The sequence below is a fragment of the Fukomys damarensis genome, unplaced genomic scaffold (assembly GCF_012274545.1).
Source record: "Fukomys damarensis isolate Sample0158 unplaced genomic scaffold, DMR_v1.0_HiC HiC_scaffold_19, whole genome shotgun sequence".
NCBI lineage: Eukaryota > Metazoa > Chordata > Mammalia > Rodentia > Bathyergidae > Fukomys > Fukomys damarensis.
In genome coordinates, this window is record NW_022900931.1 from 40692144 (window position 1) to 40702468 (window position 10325).

Here is a 10325-nt window from a genome sequence, read left to right on the forward strand (position 1 = left end):
TCTGTCAGGCCTCACTTCTACAACCAGTGCATTGTGACCATGAGTATGTCATCCCACCATCACCCCCTGCCTCTGCACCCCATTCCTTCCAGTTCCCTGATCCAACTGTTCTTCAGCTCCACTCTGGCCTCCAACATATTCATGTTACTACCCCTCCCCGGCCATCACCCCTTAATGTCCTCACTCACCTCCTTTCCCAGCCTAGTAGTGTCTATGACCCACATAATTCTTGCATACATGAAACTCCTTTGCTCCTCTTTTTCTCCCTCAGTATCCCCACATTTCTCAAGTTCAACTGCTCTTTTATTGTCCTAGGTTTCGATTTCTTTCTTCCTTCTCTCCTTCAAAACTCACATCTTTCTCTCCTTCTTTCCACTCTCAAATGGCTCCCTTGAAGAATAAGATCAATCCGAAGTGCACTTTTTCTATTCCTACCACCAAACCTACCGATCCTCAAAAGACTTCCATCATACCCCTTGCCTTTTGATATTTGCCATGGATCAGCCACCCCTGGTCTTTATACAGGTCTTTGTTCACTGTGTTTTGAAGCATACGGAGAAATCTGAACCCTTTTACTTTGTTCAGTGGTAATGTAATTGATACAGTCATTTTGGAAAACAGTTGTTCACCATCTTAACAGTAAGATTCAGCAATTCTACCTCTAGGTGCCATCCACAAAAAGTGAAAACCTATGCCCCCACAAAGACTTATACATGAGTACAACCCAAATGTCCATCAATTGGAAAATCACTAAATGAATTTGGTGCATTTATGCAATGGAATACTATTCAGAAACAAAAAAGAATCGACTCCTGTTATGTGATACTGTTACATAATACTACGCTAAGTGAAAGAACAAAACTAAAATACTACATATTGTTTGACTCCATTTATATAAAATGCCCACCAAAAGCAAATCTTCAAAGGCACATTATTGTTTGTCACAGCCTGGGAGTGGGAGCAGAAACTAAATGTAAATATGAACAAGGTCTTTTGGGGATGGTGGAGGTATTCCAAAATCTGGATTGTGAATATGATTGCACAACTTGACAAGTATAATGAAAACATTATTCTGTATTTAAAATTATTTTGTAGTATGTAACTCTTACCTCAAAAAAGCAGTTTTAAAAATAGATAAAATAAATAAACCCTAAATACAATCATTTTTGCAATCTCTTCTGCTAACCACCCCAAGCCACTGTCATTCTCTTGCCTGAATTATTTTAATACTCTAACTACAATCCCTGTTACCTACCTTGACATCCTAGAATCTGTTCTTCGTGCATTTGTTAGTCAGCTTCCTGTTGCTGTGACAGAATACCTGAGAAAAGCAACCTGTAAGAGGAAAGATTTATTTTTCAACTGTTGTCGATTCTATTGCTTCCAGGTGTATGGTAACACAAAGAGCCATGGCAGAAGGTCATGGTAAAGCGAAGCTGTGCCCCTCAGATTGCCAGGAATGGGGTGTTGTGGAAGGCACAAGGTACAGTCTCCAAGGGCATGAGTCCATAATCTGATCCTTCCCATAAGGCTCCCCTCCTGAGTTTTCCACCACCTCCTAAAAACGCTATCACTCACAAGCCCATGGATAGATTAATCCAGTCGTCTTCCAAAAGCTCAACTGAACACTGAACATTGTTCCACTGAGACCAAGCCCCAAACCTATGAGCCTTGGGGAACGTAAATCCAAGCCATGACAATGCAGTTAACAACAAGATCCCTTTAAATATAAAACAAGTGACATCACGACTCTACCAAAACATCTCTGTGTACTTCTCATTCAACTCCTAATGAGACCCAAAGTGCCCTGGGCCAGAAAGACACTGTTTTCCCTCTCTGAGGTCCTGATTCAGGCATACTCTGCTCCCTGCCTAAAATGTTTTCACTTGGGATGTCTTTATGGCTGCTCTCTCACTCCATGAAAGTCTCCTGAATGCTAGGAGAGACGACTTTGGCCACACTGTATTTCAAACAGAATATTACCTCTCATCCCCTTCTCCCAGTACCACCTAGATCCTATCCTAATACTTTCCTTTCCTTCATAGTATTCAGCATCTACTGACACATTCTGATTGGTGTGTGTGTGCGTGTGTGTGTGTGTGTATTTCCCCACAAACACTCTATCTAGACAGGAAGTCCCCATAAGGGTCAGGATGTTACCTATAATGTATTTCATTCATGGCTATCTCTCATTTGATTTCCATATGCACCGTGTAAGGTAGGTCACCCTGTTTGCAGGGGTAGACATTGAGGCTCAGGGGGATTTAGCAGTTCATTGAGTCACGTCACCAGTGGTTCTTCAGGCTAGAGCTGTCTGACTCCAATGCCAGGAGTATGGTATCACGTTCAACATCCTCACTCTATCAAGGCAGCAGCCAAGAAGAGCAGAGAAGCCAGAACTCAGTAGACAAAATGTTGTTATAGTCCTTTTAAATCAGATGGTGATCTTAATGATTTTGAGTCCCTTGATTCTTCCTATATCAGCAAGATCTGTGTGCTACAAAAGCAAGAGGCATAGCTACTCTGCTGGCATCCTAGAATCTCTCCCTCCCTGTTATTCTGTAACCTGAAATAAACACATTTCAGGAAAATTAAAATTTCCACACACCTACATAAATCCAGTCTAGCATCAAGATCAGGAAGATAGCAATATGTAAGACAGATGACTCTAACTCAACACAATCTCCTTCTTCCTGCAGGGCCTAATCTATTACACACATCCACATAGCAACTCATGAGATTTATTTATGTAATTAGAAAACAACTACAGTTTTTAAATTATATTTTTTCTCTAAATACAGTATGTTCACACCAAATGTAATCCAGAACAGTGTAAGATGTTTATTTGCATTTAAGCTCATCTCAAAGTCAAGGGACTGTTTTTAGTCTCCTTTCTTCTCTCTTTTCCTTTACACTTTAGGAATTTTCTCCATATACAAGTGTATTTGCAGACAAGCCTATGATCTCAAGACACCAAGTGTCAGGGAGAAAGAAAGGAGCTAAAGGGAAAGGCAGTACCCAGGGAATTGCCATTGTAGCCACCTCTCCAAAGCATGTTCAGGAAGCTGGTAGCAAGCTCCTGTGGTAGGCCTAGCTTTCCCCAAGTTCTGGATATAGAGCGTTGCTGCCGTATAGAAGATGGTGCTATTTGCCAGTGTCTCACCAACGACTCAGAAAGACAAGCAAGACCACCTTCCCTAGGCTCCTTGCCCAGATCCCGAAGGTGAGGGATAAGACAATGGAGCTGAGGCTGAACCTCAGCTCTGTGGTTCTCACTGGGGCAAGAATAAATGTCCTGAAAACAACCACTCCCAATGAAAGGTTGCAAACTCAGGGTGATGCTTCCAAATAAAACTGGCACAATCGTGGCCGATGGGTGAAAAAGCTGACTCGGTATTTCAGGCTTGCTGTGGTAGCTGCCTACAAGAGATAACTCTTTCTTCTCTTAATCTACAGCTATCTTAACCAAACAGCTTTACATTCCTGGCAGAAAATTCACATGGAATCTCTTAAGTTTGCGCCCCTATGACATCTGAGTCCGTCTGCTGTAAAGACTGGGTACAACGTATAAACCTTGATGTTACTCATGCATCCTTTCTCAGTAAGAGAATAAAAACCGCCTTTGTTTAAGAATATCTATAATTAGAACTGATTGAATCTTCACATTTTCCTGTGGCTTCACTCGAGGCGATTCACAGGCCCTTGACTCGGTTGTGCTAATTGAAGGTGCTTTGTCTTCCCCTCATCACACAGTGGCTTCAGTGGCGTTTTGGGGTCACCAGAGCTTCCCATGCAGTGTTTACCAGTGTCATGCAGGAAAGTATTATGCCAGAGTCTACCATAATTTTGCTTGTAGTTAGTGAAACCTATCCATGCAATTTCTGCAAAAGCTAAGAGGTCCGTGGGGAAAGAGATCACAACTCAACAGAAAGGATGTATTGCTGATCTCTGCAGTCCAAGGCACCCAGCCCTTGGCTTTGTAGAGAGTGGACATTCAGTATAAGTTTGAGAGTGTGTTTTGTGAGGAGACCCTATTTACATCTTTTCTGCTTGTAAAAAATAATAAGTACTCAAGGCAGAATACTTGAAGAACACAAAGGAAAAAAATGACCTGAGTCAGGAACCCTGAGGGGCTTTTATCTTGGCTCTGGGGCGGAGGGTAAACTGCTCATCCCCCTTGGTTTTTATTTGCAAGTGCTATAAAAATTTCCAGCCTTCCTATCTCATCTTTCCTGTCTTTTGCTGTGATGCTTTAGTGAATGAATGCAAGAAAAAATGTTCCATAAGCCATATGTGGTGGGGCACACCTGTAATCTCAGCACGCTGGGAGGCTGGGCGGGTAAACTACAAATTTGAGCCCAGCCTGGGCAATTTAACAAGAAAAAAAATTTTAAGGGGTGGCGACGTAGCCCAGCAAGACGGTCTGGGTTCAGTTCCCAGTACAGCAAAAACGAAACAGAACAACGGCAACAAAATAAGTTCTACAAAACTATTTGGTAACAGGCGCATTTGGTGCTGTTTCTAATTTCAGGGCATCAATCAAAATGCCATGCCGGCAGGGATACTGGAATCTTTTCATTTGCGTACAATTTTGCTCTACTTGACAACCTTACTTCTTATCGCCTGACAAGAAGGATGAAAAAGCACATCATTGGTTAGGATTCCCAAGCCATTAATCTGCAATCTTTACCTATAATGCTGTTTGTTATTTTAACCACACAGGGGGTTGTGATTGATCCTATGTGGACTCTATAAAATTAATTTTTTATCTACAATAATTTTTATTTAGAAATTCAGAATTTATATATAAATTCAGAATGTGCATAAATTATAGCTGAACGTGTAAATTTTTGTTTTGGTTTAGTTGCATTTTTATTAATGTTGTTGATATAGTTTAGATATAGATAATGATCACATTCATCATAGGGAATTTGTACCTGTATGTGGTATACCTTGCTCCTTCTTTTTTCCCCATTGTCCTCCTTTCCCTTCAACCCCACTTCTTATTTACAAAAGCTTTGTTTCCATTTTTCTTTCTTTTTGGGGGGTGTTTCTGGATTCGAACTCAGGCCTTTGCACTTGCAAGGCAGGCAGCAGAACCGCTGAGCCAAATCCCTGGCTCCCATTTTTCTTTCCTTTCTCTTGGTTTTCTTTTCCCTTCCCCCCCCACCCAGTTCCCCTTCCCATTTGAATATTGTTCTTCCTATTTCACAATATCTGTTATACACTTTGATCCTTATTTACACTTTCAGTTTCTCGTACAAGGAAAACAATGCAACATCTATATATGTGTATCTGATTTACTTCACTTAATGATGTGATCTCAAACTGCATTGATCTACTAGAAATGTCTCAAGTTTATCCTTCCTTATGAATTTAAAAAAAAAAAAGCACAACCTCTTTATCCATTCATTGGTTGATGGACATTGGGCTGTTTCCAAGATTTAGCTATTACAAATTGTGCCGCTATAAACATGGGTGCGTGTATATCACTGTGGAATGATGCTTTAAATTCTTTTAAGAAGATACTGAGAAAGGGAATAGCTAGGTCAAATGGAACTTCTAGCCCTAGGTTTTTGAGGAATCTCCACAGTGGTTGCACCTGAGTACACTCACACCGGTAGTAGAGAAGGGTTCCTTTCTCCCCACAACCCTGCCAGCATTTGCTATAGGTTGATTTCTTGTTAAAAGTCCTTCTTTTTGGATTAAAATAAACTCAGGGTTGTTTTAATTTACCTCTCTTAGATCTCCAGTGATGTTGAACATTTTTTTCATACATTTCTTAGCCATCTCTACTTCTTTTTCTGGGAAATGTCTATTCATTTCAGATTCCCATTTTGGATCAGGTCTTTAAATTTGGAGGGTCTTTTTTTTTTTAAGTTTTTTGTATTCCAAATATTAGTGCTTTGTCTGAGGAACAACTGGTAAAATTTTTTCCCACTCTGTGGGTTGCCTCTTCACTCTGCTGGTGATTTCTTTTGCTGTGAAAAATATTTTTAATAAGATGGGATCCCAGGGCTGGGGATTTAGCTCAGTGGTTCCACCGCCTGCCTCACAAGTGCAAGGTCCTGAGTTTGATCCCAGATACAAAAAAACAAAAACAGAAAGTATGAAGGAAAAAGATAGGATCCCAGTTGTTGAGTCTTTGTGATATTTCCTGTGTGAAAAGGGTTTTCATTATAAATTCTTTGCCTACAACTATGTCTTCAAGAATTCTACCTGACCTCTCTTCCAGCAGACTTTGTTTCTGCTTTAATATTTAAATCTTTGATCCATTTCAATTTTAGTTTAGTACATGATGAGGGACATGGGTTTAGTTTTAGTCTTTGACATGTGGAAAGCCAGTTTTTCCAGCACCATTTACTAAAATGGCTATCTTTCTTCCAAGGAAAGGTGTTTGGTCCTTTTGTAGATGATAGGTGGGTGACTGTTTTCAGAGTTGTTTCTGCGTCTTTCCAGTCTGTTTCCACTATTCATGGCTAACAAAGCAATGAATTTTTTTCACACTTTTATTGAAATATAATATACACATTGAAAGTATACATACAAGTTAGCAAGCAAGTGAGCTTTCAAAATCTGAACTTGCCTCAGATCAAGAAACAAAATCTCAATTGCATCAAACATTTAACTTCTGAATTCTCCAATATCTTGTTTATGAAGTACTAAAGATCTATGCTATGGAATATAGACTTTGTAATATATTCATTTTTCCATCATATAAATATATAAATTATAATCCAAACATAGAGTTTTCTTGGACAACTATTAAAGGATGCTTGCTCTCAATGAGATGTAACTGTTAGATTTCTTTCCTGCTGTTAATCAAAATATTTAAATAATTCTGACTTCTCAAGACCTAAGGCAACTTCTTCCAAACAAACATGCCACAGAATTTAAATACTTTTGGGCCAGGGGAATAGCTCAGTGGTTCCACCACCTGCCTTGCAAGCAGAAAGACCTGAGTTCAACCCCCAGACCAATTAAAAAAAAAAACAGAATTTGAATACTTTAAAGAGCTAGTTAATAAGTTGAAGAATCTCAAAGAAAAATTATTGCAAAAGGGATGAAAACAATCATGACCATTCACTAATAAAGAGTTTGTCTTTGTTGTTTATAATAAAAATTAAACAGTAGGGCTTATATTCAGTCCAGGTATAAAGTTGATGGCATTGATGGATTTAAAAAAAAAAAAAAAAAACACTTTTTCCTTTCAATCCATTAATGAGGAAAATCCAGCAACACAACATTTCCATGGAGCTGCCCTGGGTAAAAAAGGGTCTTCTTCCCAATTCACAAAGTTCTGCCAAGGAAAGTAAGGAACAAGATTCCTGTCATGAGTTTCCGTGTCTATCACTGCATCTGAGCAGTGGCCTGACAGTCGGTGTCATTGACCTGACGCACCCAGGGATCATCAATCATACCTCGGCCTCTCCGGAGACTTCTTCAGATGGCCCTGATCTGGTTATGGTTCTAACTGAAATATCTCAATTCAGCCATGAGAAAATTGACTCTGCCACCACTGACGGCTCACTGGAGCTCTTTGAAAAAAAAAAAAAAAAATCTCAGGTCTTTAAAATACCCTCCAGAAAAACTTGTTCCTTCAGCCTCAAAGATCTTTTCGCGAGTCACCTTTTCCTTCATCACTGTTCCTTCGCTCTTTGCTTCTGCCTAGTCATCTTCTTAACCTCCCTGCCGTTCTCCCCACTCCTTTAGGGCATTTTTGTGGAGGGCTTGCGCTGCATCAGGCTCCCTGCCAGGTGTTCATATCCAGGCATCCACAGGTGGAACAAACATGGGCCTTGTCTTCACAGAGTTCGCCACCTAATGGGAGAGCCAAGTTCATCAAATAATCAAACACCACAGCGTTTTGCTTGCTTTCCCCATTTGCTGTAGCTTTTAAAGCTTACTCATCTTCCAGGGCCCAGTCAAAATCTTTTTGTCCAAATGTACAGTGACCAGCCCATTCACCCAACAGTGACCTGCACCTTTGCTGATCACACGGATCCATGAGTGACCGGCCAGCTTCCAGCCCAAGACAGACGTTAGTGACCAAGGACAGTACTCTTCCCACTGAGCCAGGAGGAAACCTCCAGACCTCACCCACATGGGAAGTCAGGCAGTCACTGCCAATCAAGTAAACAGACTCTTTGAAAGAGAGTCCACTCATCCCATTCCATTGATCAGAGACCTCTGCCTTCTCTGTCATCCCACTATTACGTCTGAATCTTGTCCCTAATACTGTCTATATGGCCTCCAAGGCAGGGACTGTACCTTATGTCCTCGAGAAGCTCTAATTCTGCAACCGTGTGCTGAGTGCTGACTACAGGAAGGCCCTGCCTTAAGGGCTACAGGAACTATGAAGATTAATAACACAGTCCCTGCAGCCAAGAGCATTCAATTTTTTTTTTTTTTTTTTTTTTGAGAAATGAAAAGCTCACATATCTACAGTACAGGGCAGCACAAAATGAATATCATAAGGCAAGCCTAGAGGTTTAGAAAAGCTACAACCTATGATCTAAGACAGACTCGGATCATTAAAACTCTCCTCTCCTGTCTGCCCCCTACCCCAACACTTTCCTTACTGAGTCTGGAGAAAGGGCTCTTACATAGTACCTGGTTGACTGATTAAGGTCACCTCGGTCTGGCCATGAGATCTCTTGTTTGTTTATTCCTGGATGTGAAACATCTTTCCAATCTCTCATTCAGAGATTCTACCTAGATAAAGACGCAGGTAGAAGCAAATCGCACAGCCTTGGCAATTACTCCCTGCAACACAGGGGGATGGAAATCAACACACATCGCTCGTATGTGGTTGAAATTTCTCTGGCTCTATGGAGGGGGCAAGTTTTTCTCACCTGAAATTCTTCTAAATTTCCTCTCTTGCCTCCAAAGTAGCAGCTCCAGGCTCCTCCTCTTGGCCTCCTGGCCTTAGCAGTTTGTTCTAATTTCTACTACTTCCTCTCAAGGAAAGAAAATAAAGGTCCTTTGACCTCCTCCCTCACTCTCCCAATAAACATCGTCTTTGTTCCTGCCTGGGTGCTCCTGATGCCCACTCAAGACCTTTTCTTTCCCACATTTTGCTTTCCTCTCATTACAGATTCATCTCTTGTCTCCACTTTGCCTCCTACTGCCATGTGACAAATCTCTTTTAAAATAACTCTGGTGACTCACCAGTGGATACTGTATTCCATTTATATGCCCCCCACCAAGGGGCATAAAGAGTTTCACAGATATCCGGGCTTATTTTTTACCTTGCTCTTGTAAAAGGATTATCTGTTGGAGGGGAATAAAAATGTACTTAGGTCCTTTGTCTGAATCACTTGCATATTCGGGCTGATGATCAATTTTTCTTGTTTTCAGGCCTCTTCCTTCTCCCACTGTCCCTCTCCTTGGTGATTTCTTACTTTCAACGGGTTCATTAGTATCCACAATAGACCAAAATCTTACCAATCAGCTGTGCTGCTCCCAAACCAAACACTGAACTGGAAACCTCACAGGGCCCTGAATTCCTCCAACTAGTGCCTTGCCACTTTGGGATGTAAGCAGGCCCCAGTGCTGCCTTGGGACCCCTGATCTTAGTTCCCACTGCCTCTGCCTTACCCAGAACGTCATCTTCTCCAACCCAGACCCATGTGGTGGTCATCTAACCCGACCCCACCTCCCTCAACCACTTCCTGCCTCCTCTAAGTTGTTCTAAATCTTACATTCAAGCGTGGGATTCCATAGGTCCCCCTGTTTAAAATCCTAAGCATTGCAGTGGTACTCTGGACCTTTCCAACCTAACTTCAAGCTACTTTCCTCTGAGATACCTTAGCTGTCTAACCCATCTATCTGGAAATAAGCTGTTTCCTTTAAGATGCCTCAGTTTCCCTGCAATTCTGCCTGCGTTCTTGTAGCTCTCTTTGGCCTGAATATCAGCATGAGCCTTTCTCCCTGGCAATCCCCTTCTGTTTGCAGGCGCAAATTTTGTATCTGCTTCTTCTGGTCTTCCCCAGAGCAGATTCAAATGTCCTCCCTTCTTTATTCCTACACATTTTCGTGTTAATTGCTAGAGAAGAGATACCTGCAAGATAGGACATATTTATACGCACTTTATTGGTAACCTATGTCCCAGTTTCTCTGCGAGGCACCCCTTACATAGATATCAAATTTACCTAAACTCTTGAGTAAGACAGCAAATAAAGACGCAGAAAACTGTATCGACAGGAGCAGTAAAAGACAGGAGCACAGAGGCTGAGTGAGAACATGAGGGCTGTCTCGTGTGGACAGAGGACATCAGGAAGGTTTCCCCGAGGAGGGGAGTGCAGAGCTGGGCTGTTTCAAAC

The 10325-nt window shown here is 41.4% G+C and overlaps 1 long non-coding RNA gene across 1 annotated transcript; it reads right to left on the reverse strand.

Annotated features, from left to right (window-relative positions):
* Positions 1-7600: 7600 nt before the first annotated feature.
* On the reverse strand, positions 7601-9075 carry LOC117286964. Its single transcript, XR_004518163.1, has 3 exons — positions 8856-9075; positions 8614-8766; positions 7601-7821 (listed from the first exon to the last, which is right to left on the reverse strand). It is a non-coding gene; the product is annotated as an uncharacterized LOC117286964 (long non-coding RNA).
* Positions 9076-10325: the final 1250 nt, after the last annotated feature.